At 40.8% G+C, this 24,827-nt stretch overlaps 1 protein-coding gene across 4 annotated transcripts in view; it reads right to left on the bottom strand.

Annotated features, from left to right (window-relative positions):
* Positions 1-24,827, bottom strand: part of RERE (arginine-glutamic acid dipeptide repeats) — a 387,530-nt gene that overhangs the window by 277,031 nt on the left and 85,672 nt on the right. Inside the window, exon 1 of one of the 4 annotated variants that reach the window (XM_079776773.1) lies at positions 7,379-7,818. The exons of 2 other annotated variants lie outside the window; for them this stretch is intronic. The gene's annotated coding sequence lies outside the window, so the exon portion shown is untranslated. Of the gene's footprint in view, positions 1-7,292; positions 7,312-7,378; positions 7,819-24,827 lie in introns of those variants that run through there. One more of the 4 variants, XM_079776774.1, reaches the window with a different exon arrangement.

Genomic DNA, 24,827 nt, shown 5'->3' with positions numbered 1-24,827 from the left:
GAGAGGTCCGTGGAGGGGCAGGAGTCCCATAAACTACCTGCAATTGTGTATTGTGAAATGTAACCAAATGGTCACAGACTATGTTGAGGGGGCGCTGGGGGGAGGGAGGGGAGAGACCATAACTTGCACCAATGTTTGATGGAGTCCCTGATAAAAACAAAGTCAAGAACCCCTGGCAAGGGAATTAATGAACTCCGTAACTATCAGGAGAGCCTATCCAAATCATCTTCACCAGCAAGGCTTTGGGTAGGCACAGAGCACAGTTAGGTTGATGGTATAAATGTGAAGTCAAAAATGCTCTACGTAAGCAGAGCTGGAAAGCACCTCATCTTAGCAGTGTGCATGATCTGCCTTACAGTCAGCCCTTGACTAGTCACTGCTGCAATTATTATTAGGTACTAAGAACCTCCAAGGACAGGGTCAAATCTTCCTCTTACCTGAGTGCCTTGACCACTCAATAATACAAATCTTTACATCCATAAATATCTAGCAAATAAAGAGCTTTGACAGAATGGGCTTGTTTCAAAACATTCAAAGCATTTCTTTCCCTTTATAAAGTGAAAGCATTTCTTTCCCTTTATAAAGTGAAATCTATTGCAAAATGATAAACACTGGGTAACTGAGGGGAAATAATATTTACATGGAAACACTAAAAAAATCAACCTAAAATTATTAGCAGAATTACGCCCGTTTTTTAAAGTGTAATCAGATTATGTTATTCCCAAATTTATACCTTTATGCCTTTCCCCTACAGGATGGACAATGAGGCACACAGAGACAATATTTACAGGTCTCATTTATTCTCTATAGCAAATGGTAGACAAAGTCAAAACTACAACATAGCTGACACCAGACATGAGCATTAAACTTTTTAATACATAAGGGCTAAAATCCAAAATAATGACAACACCAAATACTAGCAAGAATGTAAAGCAAAGGGAACTCTCATTCACTGAAATTGGGAATGCAAAATATGGTAAGTTTCTCTCTCTCCCTCTTTCCCGTCCTCTCTAAAATCAATAAAAATATATTTAAATTTTTAAAAATGGTTAGTGAAACAACAAAAAAAAACATTTTTTAAAGATGCAAGAACCATTCTCCAATCTACTCCCAAGAGACCACATTAAATAAATAAATAAATAAATAAATAAATAAATAAATAAATAAATAAATAAAATTTTTAAAGCCTGGAAATCTACTTCTGTATGTAAGCACTCTGGTTGTTTGTGCAAAGCATAAACTGGCCCAAATAAGAAATCTTGAAAGCAATACAAAAGGAAGTAAGTCATTTCAACTGGTGTTTTACTAAATGCATACAAATAAAAAGTTACTATTGGTGTTGAGGTTCACAACCAGCGACGACTTGAATATACCACTGTTTCTACCCAGCTATTTTTAAATTATTAGTAGATAATCTGGTGAGCTTGCAGTAAATACAGCTGTGAACACAGCAGCACACACCATCTGGAGGCTTTTGACTTAAGCAGTTTTTCAAATGCACAATATATTCACTCTATTTTGTTCCTTTGAAGCTCAATAGTCACTTATAAATTGACCCTTTTTTAACACCACAATTACAAAAGCTCGTTCACTCTGTGGAAAACAAGACGTGAGAAACAGCCTAATTGTTCATCTTTAAAACCCAGTTATTATTTCAAATTTTACTAGCATACTTTAATTTTATAAAGTATTTATTTCCCATACCTATCTACCAAATTCTTAAAAACTCTTCACAACTTCTGATTGTCTAAATTGAAAATGTTTTCTACTTTCTAAAGTGATTCACAATCACTACCTCATTTTAACCCCAAAACCTGAACACAACAGTCATGTTAATCATCATCAAGTCCTACCTACAGAATGCCATTGCCCTTAACCTGTTGATGCATCAACTAGTTAATTTTATTAACCTGCAGCCTCTTCTAGCTACCTTCTATCATTCTCTTACTGTCAAGCTTCTCAACATTTCCTTCCAACTGCAAACTAACTTCCACACATCACAGGCCATCCTCCACCACCTTGGCTGCTCTGCTTTCACCAAATTCTCCGGGGTTACCTGACTCCTGACCAAATACATGGTATTTTTTCAATAGTGTTTTTCTCAGTTCTCATTCTCTAGCCCAAAACCTAGTACAATGTGATTGTGCTGTCACTCCCACTTTGAAGCATCTCCTCCCTTTATCCTTTTCTGTTGCTGTACCTTTCAGACCTTTTTCTCAAGTCTTTCTTCCATTTCCTCCTCTTTCCAGAATACTGGCTTTTCTTTTCCAATAACTACAAGTACAAGCATTACCTCAGCATTAGCCCCTTCTATTTAAGTTTCAGTGAGTATCCTCTGATTAACATAAACAAATTCCAAAGCCATATGGACCACAGCTTGGGATGGGGCAGAAGAGGCCAGGGGAGGAGGCCCTTTTACGCCCGTCACTTTTGTAGGATGAGAGGTGGTCAAGTTAAGAACGGGGTCAGGATGTGGCTTAGAATCCTGGCCTCGCCACTCACTAGCTGTGGGGCCTTAGTCAAATCGCATAGCCTCTCTCTAAACCTGTTTCCTCCTTTGTACTTCAGAGGCATTTAAACCTGGAAGAATTAAGTAATTCATGCAAAGACAGAACAATATTAAGGAAATGAAACCATCCATAATCCCATTATACAGAGATTAGCACTATTGACATTTTGTATGTTTCTTCCCAGTGAGTAAATGTGAGTGTGGACATAACTGGAACCATGCTGCATAAACAGATGGGCATTTACAGTGTTTTCCGCTGACCTTTACATTAGGATATATTTTATATCATGATTTTTAAAGGATGCATGATATTTCTTTTTAAGGATAGGCCATGATTCAACATTTCCCTTCTACTGCTGGGCACTGAAACCAAGAAATCATTACCTTTAATTTCTTCTCTGTTCCTCTTTTCCTTTCCCAGAAAAAGCAGCTTCCTCCTTTCTAATGCTACCTGTGAGCCAAAAATTGTTATCAATGGCTAATAATTCATCTAGCAGTGTGAGAAACACATTTTTATCAAGGAGGAAGAAAAGTTTGGCTTAAAGACTGATGTTAGCCCTGGCTGGTGTGGCTAGTTGGTTGGGAGTTGTACTGTGCACCAACAGGTTGCTGGATCAATTTCCTGTCAGGGCACTCCTTGAGTTACAGGCTGTCCCTGGTAGGAGGTGTGCAGGAGGCAGCCGATCAATGTTCCACTCTCACATGGATGCTTCTCTTTCTCTCTCCCTCTCCTTTCCTCTCTCTTTCTTAAAAAAAAAAAAAAAAAAAAAAAAAAGTTTTAATAAAAATATTTATCTTTTTAAAAAATAAAGAAAAGAGATGTTATACTTCCCATATTATTAAATTTCTAAAAATTAATAATAATAAAAAAACTCACCTGCATGCCCAAAAGTTATCTTAGCGTAATTAGTACTCACTATATTAAGTATTAGCTGTCATTACGTGCCAGGCACACTCCTAAGAATTTTGCACACCCTCTGAGGTAGATTTATCATTTTCATCTCAGTCATAAAGAGGCTAAATAACTTATTCTAGGTCCCACAGTAAATGATGGAATAAGGAATAAAACTCAGACAGCCAGTTATTTACCACCAAACTATACTGAATGGATTGATTAATTACACCACCAGAGCTCCAGGTGATAGCATTAAAAATTGAGTATGATTATGCTAATTTCCCTGCTAATTAAATGCCAACATTATTGTTTTACTGTTTTTCATTATAAATATGTAGTATGTCAACTACGTCATGGATTAGATAGAGTTTGGAGGGCAAGTCTACGACCATTAAAATCTGGGATCAAGAAATACAGTCTCAAAAAGAAAAAATACTTATAAATGCACTTTTGAAATAACCTGTTTAGCTCTAAGAAACTTACTATTCTGTTTTTCCTTAGATTCAGCAGTCTCTGCTGCTAATCTAAATGTTATTTCTTTTAATTAGAGAAAACATTTGTAAGTTACATTGAAATTATCAGATTTTTCTGAAAAATGTTGCACTCCCGCCCTGGCTGATGTGGCTCAGTTGGCAGAATGTCATCCCATGAACAACCAAAAGGTTGCCAGTTTGATTCCTGGTCAAATCGGGGCACATTCCCGGGGTTGAAGGCTCAATCCCTGGTGGGGGAGGAGTGCAGGAGGCAGCCAATCAATGTTTCTCTGTTTCTTTCTCTCTCTCTCTCTCTCTCTCTCTCTCTCTCTCTCTCTCTCTCTCCCCCCCTCCCTCCCTCCCTCCCTCCCCTCCCTCTTCTTTCCTCTCTCTCTCTAAAATCAATAAAAACATTTTTTTTAATGTTGCACTTTCTTTCCTCATTCCAGGTTATTTTAAGAAGAACCTGTATCTTCAATGAGTTAAAAGATGTCTCAACCTGCCCAGCTGGTGTGGCTTGGTGGTTGAGCATCGACCCATGAACCAGGAGACCACAGTTCGATTCCCAGTCAGAGCACATGCCAAGGTTGCGGGCTCGATCCCCAGCGGGGGGTGTACATGAGGCAGCCAATTGATGATTCTCTCTTATCATTGATGTTTCTATATCTCTCTCCCTCTCCCTTCCTCTTTCTGAAATCAATTTTTTAAAAAACATTATTTTTTAATTTTTAAGAGATTTCTTAACCTAAACCAACCTCCTCCCCCCGACACCCCAGCAGAACCCAACACCATCCCCACCAGTGCCCCCAACAATATCCCCACAGTCTATCAGTAAACTGGGCCTCTGCAAAAGGATTTTGTCATAGGTCTGTATTCACACAAAGCCACTCAATCTTAAAGAAAATACTTTCCAACAACTTGGAGCCAAAAATACATTTTACAATTTAAAGGTGACCACACATGTCCCTGAACACACATTTCTAAACCCTTCTATTAATCATCCAGCCCATGCCCAAACTGCTATTAGTCAGTGGCTCAATAAGTCCCTTTGGTACAGTGTTACAAGAGTTAAGAGACAGGGAGAAACATTTTAACCATGTTATCATCTGCATTGAACTAACATTTATGTCTGTTTGAATTTTACAGACTAATCCTAGAATAGCAAACAAAGAACCAGTTTGGAAGGGGAAAAAATATTGGCTTCCTATATCATTTTATGGTTCTAACTGGCTACTCTGACTACACAATAGCAAGCAAAGCCCTTTGACCTTGGAAAAGCATAGTAAATGTAATACCTACTAATAAATGAAACAAAAAAAAATCTCTCACAAGTAAACTATTACATGAGTAAACAAAAGCTTGTCTTGTTCTATCATTTGCTTAAAAGCAAGCACAGTGGCGGTGGGAGGGGGATGAAGAAACACAGGCAGACAAGTCCATAAAACCTCCAGTGCAAGGAAACTACCCTCAGGAGCGGCCAGTGCGTCTGACCTCACAGCTGTACACAGTTGCACTAATTAAAATGAAAGGCTAGTCTGCATAGCACAGGCAGTTCACTGAACCTTACTGACAAGTTGGCAGGGTTCACCATCACACTCTTTTCCCCACCCTACCCCCACCCCCCTCCACCCCCGCAGACCTACAATGTAAACAACAAATTGGCACAAAGCTGAAAGTACCCAGTGGAAAATATACACACATTCAAATAATCACTGGAACATATCCTATAGAAACACAGGCTATAAAAACCTATATACACACAAAGGAAGTGGTACAGTTACATTACGTCAGCTCTTGCCTCAATTCATAAATGCAAAACCACAAAACAAGACAAAAATCTAAATGGCCTTTTTTCTGGAAACCTTCTTAGAGTGAATGAATGTAGGTTGAGTCTCTAAATATGTTACTGCACAGTGCTCCTTGATGCATCACTTTCAACAGCCACAGGGAGGGGAAAAGTGTAATCTAAGTCAATTCTATCATGCAAGCAGATCAAATAACATTTCAAGCGCGGCCTGCCAAGTGCACCGGGGCCTGCCAGAGTACAATGAGCACTCAAGTGCTCTGGACTGAAAACCACCTTTCACTGGTCCCAGAGATCTTTATAAAACAGTTTAAACACTACTAAATTACAGTTGGAAAAAAAACAAATACAAGCTTCTAACTGCTGCTCCCACACTATTGTGAAGTTACTGTAAAGCCTCTAAAATGTCTGCCTTGTGTTATTTTACTAGGCAATGTAAATACTCAGAAAGGCAATTGCCTCTTAGAGCCCAAATCTAACACACGTAGAGATGGTTGTGCATCTGGAAATAACTGCCCACAGATCAATGGGCTTACATGGGATATTGTTCCCATCTGTAAGGTTTCTAGTTTAAATTTGGCATTCCTGGAAGGAAGGAAGGAAGGAAGGAAGGAAGGAAGGAAGGAAGGAAGGAAGGAAGGAAGGAAGGAAGGAAGGAAGGAAGGAAGGAAGGAAGGAAGGAAGGAAGGGAGATAGGAAGAAAGGGAGGAAGGGAGGAAAGGAGGAAAGGAGGGAGGGAGGGGAGGATACTCAATATAGTAATTTTGGCATAGAATTGTAAGGAGTTTGTCAACTCTGTTCTCAACTTTCACTGTCTCAATCTTAAAGCACACTGACACACAATTTCAAAGGGAGAAATTAATCTCTGTTGACCACTGTGTTCATGTTCATGCACATACCCTTTTTTTTTTAATTTCCATGTGGCTGAAAGGAGGCCTTCAGCCGAACAATGCCCCAAGGAGAACGGTGGCACATGTGCACCAGGAAAGCAGAGTAAAACAAAGTAATCCCTTACAGGAGTTTCTTTCTCAGCAGAGTGGTCAAGCAGGTCTGCCCATAGTTTCCAAGAGAGTACAAGATTTGAGTAAACAAGGGGAAGGGGGCAGGGAAGCCACCATTTCAAACCAAAAATATTTTTTACAATTTAAACTATAAGCAACCTTCTTCTATCTCTGCATTCTAGCTACTCCAATAAAATAACCGTATTTTGATCTAAGAAATAACTGTATTTTGGTCTAAGAACTAAATTATTTGTAAGATACCCAAAAATATATAATCAAGTCCACCAAATCCATTTTTAAATTTACATTTACTCCACAGTAAGCAATGAAGTTTCTGATCAGTGACTTTTGGATTATACATTGTTCATGTTCAATAAGGCTTTCCTTTCAGAGAAGACAAAAATACACACGCGTTCTTTAAAAATCATGTTTTCTATGCCCTAAAGAGGTTTCTTAATTCACTTATTTGATTGGGTCTAGAAAATCCAACAGCAATGCAATGGGACACAGCTTACACCGATTCCTGATTCCTGGAAAGCCACCACCATTCTCAATAACACCCAAGTTGTTCATCTTTCTAGGGTCATCTACAACCCTCCCGTACACCCACCTCCGAGAGCCCCGGCGTCCACACTAGATCAACTTCCTGGCCCGAGACCCGCATCCCCCTCACAGCAGAAGGCGCTGGCCACTTGCCTGCGGCCGGTCGGCGGCAGGAGCTGAGCCTGCGGGCCTCGTCCTCCTCCGGCGCAGGGCCCGCAAACTTAGGCCCACCAGCAGGGGCGGGGCGGGGCGGGGCGGCGGGGGCTAGGGGCATGAAATGCACTTGCTAAACAAAAGGAGGCCCTGGCGGATGCAGGGCAGCGCGGAGAAGCAGTCGCAGGTCCCCACAGCTCGGAGGTTCCGGGAGGGGAGTCGGTGGCCACGCGGGGCCCCGCCCGCGGCTGGGGGTGGTACACGGCCGCACTCCTTCAACCCCAGAGGCTGGGCCAACACTGCCACATGCTTGAGACCTAGACACCAGAAGAGAAAGAGCAGACTCCCCTCGGCGGCGGCGGCCGGCAAAACCCGGGCTGGAGTCCGGCTTGCGCGCGCACACAAAGCCGCTGCAATGTTATCTCCTTCCCAGCTGGGCCGGCCGGCCTCTCCCTAATCCTCCCTCCCCTGCTGACAGCCGGAACTGAGAGGCTGCGTGATTGATGGCAGCTCTTAATAGCCTGGTCAGCTGGAAAATGCCTCTGCGAGCAAGATAGTAAAGAGGCAGCACATCCCCGTGAGTGATCAGCAGTCCACACGTCCTGGAGGTGCCTCGGCTTCTGCCAGGAATATTGATACCAACTACCTCTGCCGTCTAACCAAATGCAGATGAAATAACCAACGATCATGGACACCCCCAACATGTGTTTGAACGATGCACAGGAGAGAGAAGCGTTGTTTGGTGTCAAACAATAATTCTGACCCCAATTTTCCTTACAATTTAAGAATTTTCTAAGTCATTTGTTTAAAATGCTTCTCTCCAATCATTCCCCCCAAAACAATAAAGATCCATCTTTTATACAAGGCATACTTAAATTGGGCTTTATCCCTACTTGGTTTGGCTCAGTGGATAGAGCATCGGCCTGCGGACTGAAGGGTCCCAGGTTAGATTCTGGTCAAGGGCACATTGCGGGCTCGATCCCCAGAAGGCAGCCCATCAATGATTCTCTCTCATTACTGATGTTTCTATCTCTCTCTCCCTCTCTGAAATAAATAAAAACAGATTTTTTAAAAAAATTGGGCTTTATTATCCATCTAATAAGGAAACAAAATAAATGTGCATTCCTGCCAAGTGGCCTTACTTATACATATAACCCACAGGCTACCAGATTCCAGACCCCCTCATTAATTCCATTGTATGTGCATCTAAATAGAATTACCAACTGTTAATTTAAAATCAGTTTCTTCCCCACACCCAATATGGTTAGCATACATCAACTTGCTAAAATTTATTAAAATTAAACTACATTCAGACCATGTACTCTCTAGTAGTAGCAGCCAAGATAAATTTTTCTATTAAATAAGGCATTCTATAGAAAATGTTTTAAAATATATTCCTACAGAATATGAATTCAAAGTATTAAGCTTAGTGTCAACCAAAATTTGAAAGTCACAAGCTCAAAATTTAAATGATCACTTTTAGTATCTTTCATATTACACCATTTTACCTTCCAGGCAAGTTTCACTGAACTCTCAAATAAATGTTATTGGGCCTCCCAAGGCCCACTAATGTCGCTGAATTAACAGGCACCCTCTCACCAGCAGTCCAAGATTGAGACAGAGAAGGGATCTGCGCCCAGTCTCCCACCAAGAGGTGGGGGAGGGGGAGTGCAGCCTTACTGGCACAGACAACCAAGCGGACAGGCTGACATGCATATCTGCTAGTTAAACATCATTCTCCTAATCACTTTTAAAGAAAAATCAAGTTATTCTTCAGGAGATAGGAGTATCTACCTAAAACTACTAACAGCACAGGCACTGAGAATCAGAGTGGATGAAGCATAAAGCTTTTGCCACCTAAAAGGTGGCTGTGGTCTATAAAAATCAGAGGGGGGTCTGGTCCTGGCCCTGACTGGGTAGCTCTGTTGGTTAGACCATCAGCCTGATACACCAAGGTTGCAGGTTTGACCCCTGGTCAAGGCATATGCAAGAATCAACCAATGAACATATAAATAAATGGAACAACAAATCTCCCCTCCCTTCCCCCTCAAAAGAAAAAAATCAATTACTGGTAAAAAAAAATAATAATAATCAGATATGGCCTACGGTGCAAGTGTAACTCTGCTATGAGCTATGCTATAAGCCCCACTAAACACTATTCCTCCATGAGTCCATCCTGAGGGACATGCAGCTTGAAAATATGCTTCATCACCAAGTGGCTGTGAAATCACTCCACCCATGTCAGAGATGAATCCAACCCTAATGCCCAGCTACAGAAGCCACTGCGGTACTGGGACACACTTCCATTTTCTCACCAGCTCCATCGACACAGGCAGAGGCTAACGAGAATTGTTTTATGTTGTTTTCCTGCAGACCTTTTTAAAAATTGTGGTTTAAAGTGAACTGAAAAGGGCTGGCGAGAACAACCAAACTGCTCTTCTGAATTCACTCTGTACCTAGTCTCTCAGGGATTCTAAATGCTTTGTCAGCACTTTATGACACTTATATACTTTTGTCCTTGTCGTGCATCCTTTCTGATAAGCCATCCACACCCACACCCACCTTCCAATTACCCCCGTCTTTCAATTTCCCCAAGGTATCAGGATTTCTACTGCAGACCATGACTGCTTCTTCCCAATATCTCCCTGCCTCCACCCTCCCCACCTCCCCACCTCCCCAAACACACACAGTTAAAGCCTACTCCTTCAGATCTCAGATCAGGTATGACTATGCCAGAGAAGCTTCCCCTGAGACTCCATTCTAGGTCAAGTTCCTTTGTTATCAGTTCTCAGGGAACTGTGTTCCTTTCCTTGAGAACATTTATCTCAGTTTGTAATTCATTGGCTGATTTCTCGGGTTAAAATCCATAGTCCCCTCTAGGCAGCCGGTTCCATTAGAGAAAGTTCTATGTTTTCTAGGTGTGCAGTAAGCTACACCATCTAGATTCGTGTTAAGTACATTATGGGATGTTCGGACCACAACAAAATCGACAGACACATTTCTCAAAACATATCTCCGTCACTAAGTGGTGCCTAACTGCACTGGGTGTCAAGCACACAGATCTATGGAATGAATAAATGAATTGCTTTCCAGGACCCCGTTTGATTCCTTGTGTTGGTTCTCTGCACAGTTCCTGGCACAAAGAAGCCTCTCTCAAATAAGTAGCATCTATCCAAATAAATAGCATAAATTCATGTTTTATTAACCTTTAAAAGTCTAGTAAAATGAAGATTTTCATACCCACTTTATGGAGATGTAAATAATTGTGCCAGGGGTTACTCAGAAAAACACTGAGACCATAACCAGGATCCTACTTGCAAGCTACACTTTTTTTAAGTTACTGAGACTCAGAAGCCATCATTAATTTATTCAAGCCAAGTTCTTCCTGCTTACCTGGCATTTATGCAAGAGGCAAACAGCCACAGGTGAACTGGACACATCACTAAATCTTGTACACACACAAAGAGAAATATAAACAGAACATAAAAATTTGAGAGCAATTGTATACTAGTTTGTCTTCCAAGATTCTCTAAATGCAAAAGTACTATGAAATTCAAAATGCAGCTGTAAATGAGGGGAGAGGAATAATCCTTCACCTCTCTTTTACCATACACTCTTGCTTTATTTTCAGTTTTTTCCTCTTTCAAAGACCTGTATTTCCCTGACATGGAAGCCTCTGTAAGAGCAGTTGTGACATAGCATTTCAAAACCACCCTCCCCAACTCCTCAAAGTGAAAAGTTAATTTTAAACCCCATTAATGTGAGCTTGTAAATTAAGAGATCTGTAGATAAGAAAGAGAAGTTATTACAAGACAATTTCTCAGATGTTTTACACATGAGCTCATGAAACGGTGAAATAAATAGTAAGTTTGTGAGAGGAATGAAAAAAATTAGATATATCCCAACCTCACTCCCAAATTAATGCCCACGGATTTTCAGTATTCTACATGGCACTGCTTAGTTCCCACACCTCACCCTGGCCTTGTTGTGCCATTGCTTCCTTTTGTCCTAAGTTCCATTCCACATAAAATCCAGCTCCAGGTTTTATAACACCCTTCATTTATCAAAACAACCCTGTCAAGTTGAGTACCATTAACAGATAATGAGAGGAGACAACAGATGCGGTTAGAGGCAAAGCACTCCATATTCTACAGGCCTCAGCATGCAGCCAAGTGAGCTGACATCTGACTTTACCCTAACAGTTATAACTAAATACAAAGTCTAGTTAAACCAACATTAAAGCTGTGACCAGAAACAGTACACAGGGGACATGGGAAGTATAACCTGAGCACAAGCTGAACAGCACCCAGGTTATTCCAGATCCTTAACCTCACACAACTACACTGCATTTACTCGCTCTACCACCCTGATTCTGTCACAGCAAGGAAGACCTCTGGCCACATCTTCTAAGGATGGCGGCTTTGGCCCACTCCCCACAGCCCCCAAAGGGGGCAGGAGATTACATTTTTATGAAAGTTTAAAGGTAACATTCATCTAACAATAACTAGTAAGGTCTGTCAAATTTATAACTATCAAGTTGAGATGATCAACATTCTTTCTTAAGCATTATCTAGTAAAATCATTCAGATCAAGTAACTTAACTCACCCCAGTGTCAAAATGTCAAAAGAATGCCCAAGTCAAGCAAACACTTACTGAATCAAGGATTGGGCTGGTACTAGTTAGCTGTGTCTACATAGTATCCTAAGATGGGGAGGTTTGGTTTTGTATGACTACGCAGAATACGGAGTTATAATTTTAAACTAACCGTAACTTCTTTCCTTTTCCCAACTCAACAAAACCTCGTTTTCAAAAAAATAATATATAGTTTTTTAAAGGCCTTTTGGATTTTGAGTGATATACATTCCTATAGGAAATCCAAACCTATTCAAGTTGAAGTGCATCTCTCCAGACCCTCTTCTAGAACTCATGTATACAAATACACAAATACTTAAGGACATATATGTTTATTTGTCGGGGGGGGGGAGGGTCATTTCCTTGATTTTTATTTCATAAAAATGAAATCCTACTATTCATGCTATATGGCAACTTGCTTCTCTCACTATACAGCAGACCATTAACATTCGATTCCTTTATATAGTTGCACAGAATTCTATAGTATGGGAATACCATAATTAAAAGGTGTCTAATTATGCCCTGCCCATGTGACTCAGTTGGTTGGGTGTGGTCCAGTGCACTGAAATGTTGCTGATTGGATTCTGGTCAGGGCACATTCCTGAATTGTGGGTTTAATCCCCAGTAGGGGGCGTGCAGGAGCCACCCAATCAATGTTCCCCTTTCATAGCGATGTTTCTTTCTCCCTCTTTCTCTCTCTAAAAATCAATTAAATAAACACTTTTAAAAGTATTAATTATCATAACCCAAGGTTCTATGTGTATCTTTGTGCATATGAGTATTTCTATACTGTTGGAATCTCTCATTCGGTGAATACGCATTATTTAGTTCAAAGAGACTGAATCAAGCTACCTTCCAATTTATACTCTTCCGAGTGGTAAGCCCTGTTCCCACACTAGCATTCTGGGGGTTTAAGTTTTACATTATGCACTCTCATGGATTTCCTACCCCCTGGCCATTCTCTATTTCTTTCCATGACTCCTCTCCTAAGAATTTGTAGTCAATGTTGAGCACCTCTTGTCACATTCCAGCATCTCTCATGAGTGAGAAGATTCACTCAAGCTGCTTCGGGCTGATTGCAAAATTTTATCTCCCCCCCTCCCCAGCCCCTCCCAGAGCTTGCTTCTTAGTAACAGATCCACGTTTCAAATGCCCTCTGTGCTCCACCACAATGGTATTTCACAGATACTCTCAAATCATCCTAAACCAAATCAATGTTCTTCCCCACATGTCCTGGCTTCCCTATAGTCCCAGGAGATTCATTACCCTGGTATAAGTATTAATAGCATATCTTTTAAAAATAAGGAAATTATGGTTTATATCCTAAAATGTATATGAAATCACAATTAGCACATTAAATATAAAATATTTCTCAGCTTTTAGCACTACCGAATGAGTATTATTATTTTAACTAGAGGCCCAGTCACGAATTCGTGCACGGGTGGGGTCTGGCCAGCTCGCCCCATGGGGGCCAATTGGGGGTGGGGCAGGCTGGGGGTAGGGGGCCACAGGAGGTTGGCTGGCCAGCCCTGCCCCCAATTGCGGGAGGGGGGCTCCGGGGGGAGGGGCCACGGGTGGTGGCAATTGGAGGTGGGGCCAGCCGGCAGGGGCCTAGCCTGCCAACCCTACCCCCAATAGGGATGGGAGTGGGGCCGATAGGGACCCTGATTGAGCCGGTTGGCTGCTGCAGTTCATGTCATAGCGACTGGTCGTTCTGGTCATTCCATCATTCCAGTTGCTTGGCTTTTATATAGAGAGATAATAGGTAACTATCATCTAATCCACAGTTTGCAAGTCTTAAAGGTAAATCAAGGTCAGGCATGTACAAATATGAATTTTTTTTAAAAACTTTCCTACATAATTACCTATCCGTTCACTTATCACATCACTTTCCATTCAGCCAACATTTAATGATCAACTCACAGCTTTGTAGTTAAGTTGCAGAAGAACAGAAATATAAACACATCAATTTGGTCAGTGATGATAATTATATCCATAGAAACAGACTTACCAGAAAACCATGAACATGTATGTTGTAATAATATTCCAAATTATTGAGGGAAAGTGAGTTTTTATGTCTTTTAATGCCAGAATCTTATTTTTTTTTTATATTTAAGAGTAAAACTTATGAGTTAATTTCAGCCTTGATAATATTGGAACCTACATAAAACGCTCTTAAAAATAACTAGAAATAACATCAGATTCTAAAATTCAAGGAGCGTCCTAGCTGGTTTGGCTCAGTGGATAGAGTATCAGCCTGCGGACTGAAGGGTCCCGGGTTCGATTCCAGTAAAAGGCACATGCTCAATCCCCAGTAGGGGGCGTGTAGGAGGCAGCCAATCTTTGATTCTCATCACTGATGTTTCTCTCTTTCTCTCCCTTCTCCCTTCCTCTCTGAAATCAATAAAAATATATATTTAAAGAACTAAATAAATAAAAAATAAAATTCCGAAAGAGGCTAATTTTTAGTAAAACTATAAAAAGCACATACTCCATATATAGGTAAAACACTCAAGTTGGATGTTAATTACAATTTTCCTTTTTTTTTTTAACACTTTTCAACACAGCCTAAACATATATTTGAGTGTTAAACTCCTAATAAGTAGTGTGATTTCATGATGTACAAAATTACTGACATTATTAAAATAAAATAAAATAAAATAAAATAAAATAAAATAAAATAAAATAAAATAAAATAAAATAATGGCGGGAAGAGGGAGGAGGGAATGACAGCTTGCAACACATCAAATCCCTCTTTTCTAAGAACAGAGAGCAGACGCTCAGTGCACAGTCATAGCAAACTCATCTGACACAGCGTGTACGTCAATCAAAGGTCAGGCCTGAAGGCTTTAGTTTTTGCAAATTGGTAGTCCTCTTGGGAATGCAGGATGTGAAATAGCCTTAAAGCAACTAAGAATGTGAGATTTCTTAGATAGCATATGTTTTCAACATATTTAAGGACATTTTTCATCAACTCACTAGCGATATCAGATTCTACAGATGAAATTATAATGTTCCAACAGAGTGATACTTTGAAAAGGCAAAAAGACAGTTAAGAAGAGAGATTTCTCATGTGGAAAAGCATTACAGTAAAAAAAAAAAAAAAAAAGAGAGAGATGTTTGTGTGGAAGAAATAGCTTAGGGACTCAGGACCCTAATAGGATATGTAGAATGAGGTCTGACAATATGTGATAAAATCGGTGGGGAGATCCAGTCAGGTTTATTGAAAGTCCATAACCTTATGACAACGAAAAACCTCAACTATTATACCAAGCATTCAAAATTTCAACCACATGGATAGATATCTGTGCAACTAAAATAACACAAATCCCAAACATTGCTTTGCCCTTTAAAAAAATTTTTAAGTATGTTTTGTCTGGTAATACATCTCCAATAAACTAAACTCTTTTTAAAATATAATCACAAACATCTATTTTAGGAAAAATATAAATGTTTCAAAAGATTAAACATTTGCCAGTTTCAACATCATAGGTAGTATTAATGATCCAGTACTTTCTGCTTAAAACCCAATCACACTCCTCTCTAGAAAATGTCAAAAGATTCTAGTTCAAAATATCCACTCACACATGCAATACGTTAGCGAAAACAAAAATCAAAAGCCACAGTCAAGGATGTTTGACCTTTACAACACAGGGTGGTTTCTTTTGTTTTGGAGGAGGGAAGTGTTAGAGGTGACAGACTGTCATGAAGACAAATTCTGAACATCCACTTAACTTTAATTTTAACTGACTAGATAAAGCAAATATTTGGGATGCAGGAAACAAAACTTAGTACAAAAAAAGACATTCTAACATTTTCATTATTTAATTAACTCTAAAAATGAATCCTAAACAATGACCATCCCTCCAATGTTTAGAGTAAGCTAACTCTACAGTGAAAAATATGAGAGCCCTAACAGCAGACTCTGGTATGTTTAAACAATTATAATGTAAAGCATGTTCATTCTCACAAGCGAAAGGAAATGACTGCCAAATGCTTCCTTTACAATCTCTCCAGAATAGAGCAGGTCTCTTTAATGTGAGGTTTCCCTGGCATTCCAATTGTAGCAGACATTGAACACAGACACATTAAAAGCTGACCTGGTTCTATTATCTTTTATTGAAGGCCTAGCAAAGATCAGACATGAGTCCACTGCTATTTACATTTTTTGGTGCATTAATCACTTTTATACTCAAGGGCTTTGAAAAATTCAATAGATTTTTTTTTTTATGACAATAACCACGGGATGTAACCATAGCTGTATTGGTCTTTTTCTCAGGAAGGTCAGAAAAGCTGTAAAAACAGGAAGTCTATGCTATAAGGTTGAGAAATGTTTGTTTTAACAGTCGAAGGCTTTCTGGTTGAAGTTTGCAGTCAGGTATTATGGAGAACTAGAGTTTATTCTTTCCAGCCAAGGATTAATGTCTGGGGGAAAGGCCAAAAAGGTGCCAAAACAACTTTAAAAAGCACATTACCCTAAAATAAGACTTCTTAAAAATCTGAACTATCAATTTTCCTTGCTACCCTTCAACATTAAATACGAGCTAATTTAGAAAGTGTAAAAGAAGATACAGTTTAATCTCTTGTAGTAATTTATAAAAGCTAAAGGAATACCATAGTAATCAATACTAAGACAGCCACCTAGTAACAATTAACAGTTAGATTAAGAATTGATACTTGCCATTTTATACATGTTTTCTACGGATTATATAATTTATCATTATACTAAATGAGTGGCCCGGTGCATGAAATCGGTCCACTTGGGGCAGGGCGGGAGCCCCGCGATCCATCGCCCCAAAGAGGTAGGCCCTGCCCACCCATCCGGGGCTCCTCGATGGATTGCCCCAAAGAGGTAGGCCGGAGCCGGGGGAGGCCTGCGAACCCCTGGCCGGGGCCACAGCTGGGCCCACAGCAGAGGGGCCTCTCCACGTGCCTGCGGACCCCTGGCTGGGGCCGCGGCGGAGAAACCTCTCTGCCGCAGCCCTGCCCCGTCCCTGACACTGCAAGTCCCCACCCACCAGCACCTGCTGCGCACGCAGCCTGCTGGTCAGTTGTTACTGTGACGGTGTCCCAACCAATTTGCATATTACCCTATTATTAGTATAGACTAGAGGCCCAGTGCATGAAAATTCGTGCACTCAAGAGGGTCCCTCAGCCCAGCCTGCACCCTCTCGCAGTCCGGGACCCCTTGGGGGATGTCTGACTACGGCTCCATGGGGGGAGCGGGCCTAAGCCGTAGTTGGACATCCTTAGTGCTGCCAAGGAGGCGGGAAAGGCTCCTGTCAGCCTGGCTTGTGGCTAAACAGAGCTCCCCCTATGGGAGCACACTGACCACCAGGGGGCAGCTCCTGCGTTGAGCGTCTGCCCCTTGGTGATCAGCATGCATCATAGCGACCAGTTGTTCCACCATTAGGGTCAATTTGCATATTACCCTGTTATTATATGGGATTATATAAGATTAATTATTTTAATCATATATTAGAATGACAATCATTCTTGAATGCAAATTCTTGCTAAGAAAACACACAAATCAATGCAGGTCCTGGCCGGATAGCTAAGTTGGTTAGAGCCTCGACCCAATAAACCAAGGTTGCAGGTTCGATCCCCGGTCAAGGCACATACAAAAATCAGCCAATAAATGCATGAATAAGTGAAACAATAAATAGATGTGCACCTATCTCTCTTTCTCTCTCCCAACCTTCCGCTCAAATCAATTTAAAACACACACACACACACACACACACACACACATCAATGCAGATCAAACTAAAAAAAACTTTTTATCCCCAATGAAACGGTTAGGTTCTTCTTTTAAAGATATTACCTAAACATTTTAGTTATACTAGAGTACAAAAGAAATCTGAAACATATCCAACAAAGATATTTGTTTCAAAATATCCTATTTCATAATTCTAGTCTTTAGTTAGCCTTTGTTTATACAGACTATCAAAAAGAATGGTAGCCCTAGCTGGTTTGGCTCAATGGATAGAGCGTCGGCCTGCTGACTGAGGTGTCCCAGGTTCAATTCCAGTTGAGGGCACATGCCTGGGTTGTGGGCTCGATCCCCAGTAGGGGGCGTGCAGGGGGCAGCCGATCAATGATTCTCTCTCATTGTTGATGTTTCTATCTATATCTTCTCCCTTCCTCTCTCTGAAATCAATAAAAATATTTTTAAAAAAGAATGGCAATATCACTTCTGGACTCCAATTTATATGAAATTAAAAGTTATATTATGAAAAGTTTAAGATAAGAAAAATCCAAATGTCATAATATGCATCTTATCAATTTAATTTCCATTTGGCTTCTAAAGGGCACTGATTGGAAAATCACATCAAGATAAAGTGCTTTAAAATATGAACACAAAGGGCTATTACCACAACAGTTTGTCATTTACCCCAAGGTGTGTCAAGAAGGGAAACAAATCAAAGTGATTTACTGTTTGATAGTTTATACCTACCTTAAACTTTTTTTTAATGTTTACCTCCTACAAATTTCCTACAGGGAACTGAGCTACTTTCATATGAGAGTAAAATGACATTCCCTTAAACAACTAAGCGTCTTCCTTATCTTTCAAAAGGCACCACTCTAATAACAACTAACCCTAAAAAGGGGCCCTACTGGTTTTTAGTTTAGTGTACACTGTATAATGGTGAGGCTTCTTTCCTGGGAATTGAAAAACAACAGAGCAATGGCTTCAAAATTTTGTAGAAAAACAGTATCCAACCTAAAATTCTATATCCAGCCAAACTATTAATCAAGTATGAATATAAAATAAAGACATTTAAAGATATACACAGCCTCAAAACATTCATTTCTCATGTACTATTTCTCAGGAAGTTAACTCCACAAACGAGAAGAAACCCAACAAAAATCTGTGAAAATGTATCTTTAAGGGGATGCCCAAAGTGATAAGGTGGCAGATCTAGACATCAGATCAAGATGAGGGGTTCCGGTCCAGGAGGGATACCACCAAGAATGATTTATAGATTCCCTAATATCATTCATTATACTAAGAGAAGTTTTCTATAGTTCTGTTAGAATATGTGAAGCTGATTTAAATAGAAAAATACAAAACTAAGCAAAGAAATAATGAGAGACGAATTTGTAACTCCTGAAAAAAAGACTTTATCATCTTCTTTTGAAAAATTCGCTGACACATACCCTTTAGCATTTTATGATGTGCTTCAAGTCACCTGGTAAACAGAATTGTAAATTTCAGAACTTCAAATTTAAAAAAAAGAAAAATCTAGACAAAGAAGCAGTCAATCATTTTAAGTAAATGCAGGCACCAGAACTGAAATTTCTTTTTCTTCATAGAGCAGTTGTACTATATTTTGCCATCTGCTAGCAAGACTCTTAAAATTTAGCCACTCTATAATAATAACCTTACGTGCTTTTTTTAAAAAGGAAAAACATGAAAATGATCCCAAGAAATAAAAATAAATAAATCTATCTATATATATGTATAAAAGCCTAAGCGACTGTTAAACTGGAACGACCAGTCGACCAGATGCTATGACGTGCTCAACACAGGAGCTGTCCCCTGGTGGTCAGTGCACTCCCACAGCCAACCTCCTGCAGTCCCTTTCCCCTGCCAGCCAGCTGGCCCGATGGGCCCCGATCGGGGGTGGCGGGGGAGGGCCAGCTGGCCAACCTCCCGGGGTCCTTCCCCCCGGCCGGCCGGTCCCCTGATAGGCCTCAATCGCCAGCCAGGCCAAGGGACCCCACCCGTGCATGAATTCATGCACCGGGCCTCTAGTATATATATAAATGCCTAATATGCAAATTGCCCCCACGGGAGTTCGACCAGGAGACCGATCACTCACTAGGATGTGCGCTGATCACCAGGGGGCAGTGCGGAACGAAGGAAGGCCCCAGCCAGCATCTGGCAGCCAGGGAAAGGGAGGCCCTGGCCAGCAGCTGGGAGGCCCTGATTGGCCCTGATCACCAGCCAGGCCTAGGGACCCTATCCATGCATGAATATTGTGCACCGGGCCTCTAGTGATATAATAAATTCAATCACTATAATTTTAGTATGCATAAATGAGAAAAATGTCACCACTAAATAGCTTTTAAAAGATAAATGGAATAAAAGCAGAAATATATTATCTAGCTTCAAAGAACTTAAATTTTTAAGATAATGTTTAGCATTTTACCCATTTGTTTATTCAAAGTTATGTTCCATAATCAGCTAAAGGTTTTTTAAAAAGAGAATAAGATGGATAAAATAAACGAAAATTTAGGATATTTCCAAATACTAGTTAGAGGCGAAATTGTAAGCTTATCATTAGGTTAACAGTAGTGTTTTTCAGTATCTCCCAAACCCCATGCCTTGTCTTTGTTTGAGAATACTACTGAATTTTAATGCCATTGTTTTGTCAATAAACACTTCACAAGTTCATTAGTAATCCTCTAAGAAGACCAAAATTAAAGCTTGGCAAGCAGTTTCTCATAAAACAAAATTTGCTCTGATTTGTTAGAACTAAATGTGCCAAGTAGCAAATTAAGATGTGAGAACACACTTTAAAGGTTATGCTTTAAAAGTATTCAATGACTCAAATAGAGGTATCATTAGGCAGCAGCAAAACAAATACTAGGATATCTATTTCACTTGCAATCTGTTAATTTTCAGATGGACTATTTTATGATGACCACCAAGAGCTATTAAGATAAACTTTGACCAGAGACAGATATAACACTCCCTAAATTTTCCATTAAAGAACTGGTAGGACCAGAATGGACCCAACTCCAATATTTAAAGCGAAAGAAAGAGTCCAGTAATTCACAGTGAACCTGCCATTGTGCCGACAATACTGTGTGTTTAGCATCCATGGGAATGCTGACATGTACACTGCAAGTGATGATTGAAGAGTCAATTAAGTAGTGGGAAAGGGCTTGCAGCAAAAATTTAAACTAAAAATAATCCATTTACAGGAGAGCAGTACAGAAAAAGCTGGCTAAACTATAATCAAAGTCTGTATTTCCAGTTTCAATAGTAAACACAGTTGTTAAGAGTGGTTAACACACAAGACCATAAGTGCATGCAATTTCAAAGTAAAAAAACATCTGTTTTATCAATAGTATCCTTGTTATATCCTCTATTATTTTGCTCAGAGACAACGTGAGAGTAAGAATAAGAGCAGGTATGACGCATGAAAGAAAGAACAATTTACCTCAGGAAATATTGAGCCTTTCACATAAATTCCTAAAATTATAAATTCTAAAGCTGCTAGATTTCTAGAACTTTACAGATCTTCTTAAGAAATAACATCAGATGACAATGCAATCTCTCCCGCTGCTGCTTTTCTGTGCCCACCAACTGCGGCAGGGTGCCTGTTTCCACAAGGCAGAGTGGCAAATTCAGAAAATGAAGCAACTAGACAGGCCAAAGCTCTGGAGTCATATGGCCAGGGTTGTCCCTGCTCTACAGTAATTTACTAACAGTGATCTTGGGCAAGTCTCCATATGCTCATCTGTAAAATGTTGACCAATAATTATACCTACTACTTAAGGTTTTCATGACGATGAAATGAAATTATTTGAGTAAAGCACTCAGTGCTGGGCCACAAGAAATGCTCAATGAGCCATGGCCGATGTTTCTCAGTGGTTAGAGCATCGGCCTACACACTGAAGTTCGATTTCCTTCCAAGGACATGTAACTGAACTGCAGGTTGGATCCCTGGCCCTGGTCGGGGCGAGTGCAGGAGGCAACCATTCCAGGTGTCTCTCTCACAATGCTCTCTCTCAAAATGCAATTGAAAAAAATATCCTCAGATGAGGACTAACAAAACAAAAGAGAGAGAGAGAGGGAGGGAGGGAGGGAGGGAGGGAGGGAGGGAGGGAGGGAGGGAGGAAGGAAGGAAGGAAGGAAGGAAGGAAGGAAGGAAGGAAGGAAGGAAGGAAGGAAGGAAGGAAGGAAGGAAGGAAGGCAGGCAGGCAGGCAGGCAGGCAGGCAGGCTGGCTCAATGAATGCTAGGTATTAGTAGCATTGTGATCATGAGTTCCATCATGGACTCTCTAAGAACCTGATTAAAGCAATCAGCCTGGGCCTAAATTGCCCCATCAGCAAGGTTCCCAATTCATTATTTGTTTACAAAGCACATCACTCTATAAAAGTAGGGGGGAGGGGAGGCAGGAAAATCAGTATTTTGCTTTTCATCCTTGTTACCAGCCACTGCTGCATTATTTATATGAAGGGAGGAGGCATGTATCTGGACAGATGCTCGACTGGCTCCTGCAAGCAGAGCATCTATCACAACAGGCAATGCCCGTCTCAGCAGCAAACCCCTTCCCTTCACCAGTCATGTCCCTGGACTGAGAGAGCAATGGAGACACACAGTGGCCACACAATGTCAAAATGCTATTGTCTAAGCATTCTGGCCATAGATTTTGATGAAACGAAATGATACATCACTAAATTATTCTTTTTATTCTCAATTTATGTCCTTAAGGTATTATTAAATATCCAAAGAGACCCAAGGTGTATTTGAAACAAAAGGAGAAGGGGAGGGAGAGGGGGGAGGGGGGACAGATACATTTCCAATAGGCATTCTACTATATATTTACCAAAGCAGAACTAATGAAATTACTGAAATAACACCAATTAACATAATGCAGAGAGAAGAACAAATGATAGATACATGCCATCTGCTTAATTCAAGTTAGAGGAAAGATGTGTCAAACAAAGAAAGGGTTCCATAAGGTCACAAGTACTGCATTCAAATAATTTTCCTCATTTCTATTTTCTCTGGCCTAGTAAATGTAGGACTAACCACAGTTAATGAATTAAAAACTCACATTTTTCAAAACACTTAAATGACTTATTTAAATGCTTACCATTGGGGAGGGGGACATTAAATTGGCCAAGGAATAAGAGTTTGGGGTTTTTTTTAAACAGATCATTGTGTTTCTAGTAAGCAGTTTCCACCTCCACACATATTTTCATATAGAGATGCTGCTCTTTATTTACGTACAGTACTAGATACATAGTAAGTTTTAGAAATAAACACTTATGGAATGATCAATTGGTTGAAGATAACCCAGACTTGCCTGAGGCATGGAAAGTACAGGGTGAAACAGGGGGAGAGAAACTAGGAATTGGTGAATTAAGCATGAAAAAGCACTTTCCTTTCCGGTTAATAGCTTGTTGGGACTGGGAAGAGGGGGCTGAATTTGAAAATGTCCAAAAAATCTTTCTCTAAGAGCAGACTATTATTAATCTAATTCTTTAAAACAAACAAAAAATAAATTAGTAATCTTGGTATTATAAATCTTCCTTCTCTTTTCAAAGTCCATTGTACATACAAGCATCCTATATAATAAAAGCCCAGCGACCAAAAAGGCGGAATGACCAGAACAACTATGCCCCGGCCGGCGCCCACCCCCAGCGGGGACCCCTAACCCCGATCTGTGGCCCCCATGCACCAGGCCTCTATCCTATATAATAAAAGGATAATATGCAAATTGGCCCTAACAGCGAAACGACCACTCAACCAGTCACTATGAGATGCACTGACCACCTCTAGGTCCCTTTGCCCGGCTGGCAGGCTCCGATCGCCCAATGGCGAACAGGGAACCGGGGGTGAGTGGCGGGGGATGCGGGTGGCACCTGGCCAACGCCCCTGCCCCGCCAGTTGCCCCACACACACAGGGCGACCCGTGGCAGGGGCGGGGCTGGCGAGCAGGCGGGAACAGCCAACCTCTTGGTCCCTTCCCCCGGCCATCAGGCTCCAATTGCCCAATGGCAAACAGGGAACCGGGGTGGGTGGCGGCGGTGGGGCAGGGCTGGCAAGCAGACAGAACAGCCAACCTCTCGGTTCCTCCCCCCACCCCCTCCGGCAGGCTCCGATCACCCAATAGCAAACGGGGAACCGGGGTTGGGTGGCAGTGGGTGGCAGGGCCGGCTGCAGGCAGCCGAGGAAGATGGTCCTGATCACAGGCCAGGCCTAGGGACCGTACCCACGCATGAATTTTGTGCTCCAGGCCTCTAGTGTTAGATAAACAAATTCAGGTTTATGCAGGTTTCTACATGTTTAAAGCTTTTACATTTAGACCATCCCTTTCAGATAGGTTTTGGAGTGCCTCCACACAGAATTAATCCTACTCTTAATTCCACCTTTCTATCCACCACGTAATTCTACTGCTGCAATTCTCACCAATTTAATATTATTTTCTTATATATTGATCTCCATTGTTACATAGAGCTATTTCAGGGCCAGGAAACAGGTTATTTTTGTATTTCCAATTTTCCTAAATAATTTATTCACTCATTAAAGGAAATTTACTGAGCCTACTATGTGTGAGATGCTTTATTCATTCAACAAAAAAAGTATTAAACAGGCACTGTTCTGAAGAATTTGGAACACATCTGTGAACAAAGTAGAAAGTCAATCCTGGCCTCACAGATCTTATGTTCTGTAGGGGAAAACAAACAATAACCAACAGATATAATACATATTAACAGCTTACAGCATATCCCAAAGCAGTAAATGCTAAGAAAAAGCAGAGCAAGATAAGGATGGATTAATAGTGTGTGAGGGGAGCCCTGGTCAGTGTTGCTCAGTGGTTAGGGTGTCAGCCCAAACACCAAAGGGTCATGAGTTCTATTCCCGGTCAAACACACATACTTGGGTTGCAGGTTTGATCCCCAGCCAATAGGGGCCCATGCAGGAGGCAACCAATTGATTTGTCTCTCACATCAATGTTTTTTTGTCTCTCTCTCTCTCCCTTCCACTCTCTCTAAAAATTAATGAAAAAAAAGTATCCTCAGGTAAGGAATAAAAAAAAAAAATTTAAGGGTGTGCAAGGGGCGAAGCA

The sequence above is a fragment of the Cnephaeus nilssonii genome, assembly GCF_951640355.1.
Source record: "Cnephaeus nilssonii genome assembly, chromosome: 7".
Lineage (NCBI taxonomy): Eukaryota > Metazoa > Chordata > Mammalia > Chiroptera > Vespertilionidae > Cnephaeus > Cnephaeus nilssonii.
This window is presented reverse-complemented; position numbering and strand designations above follow the sequence as displayed.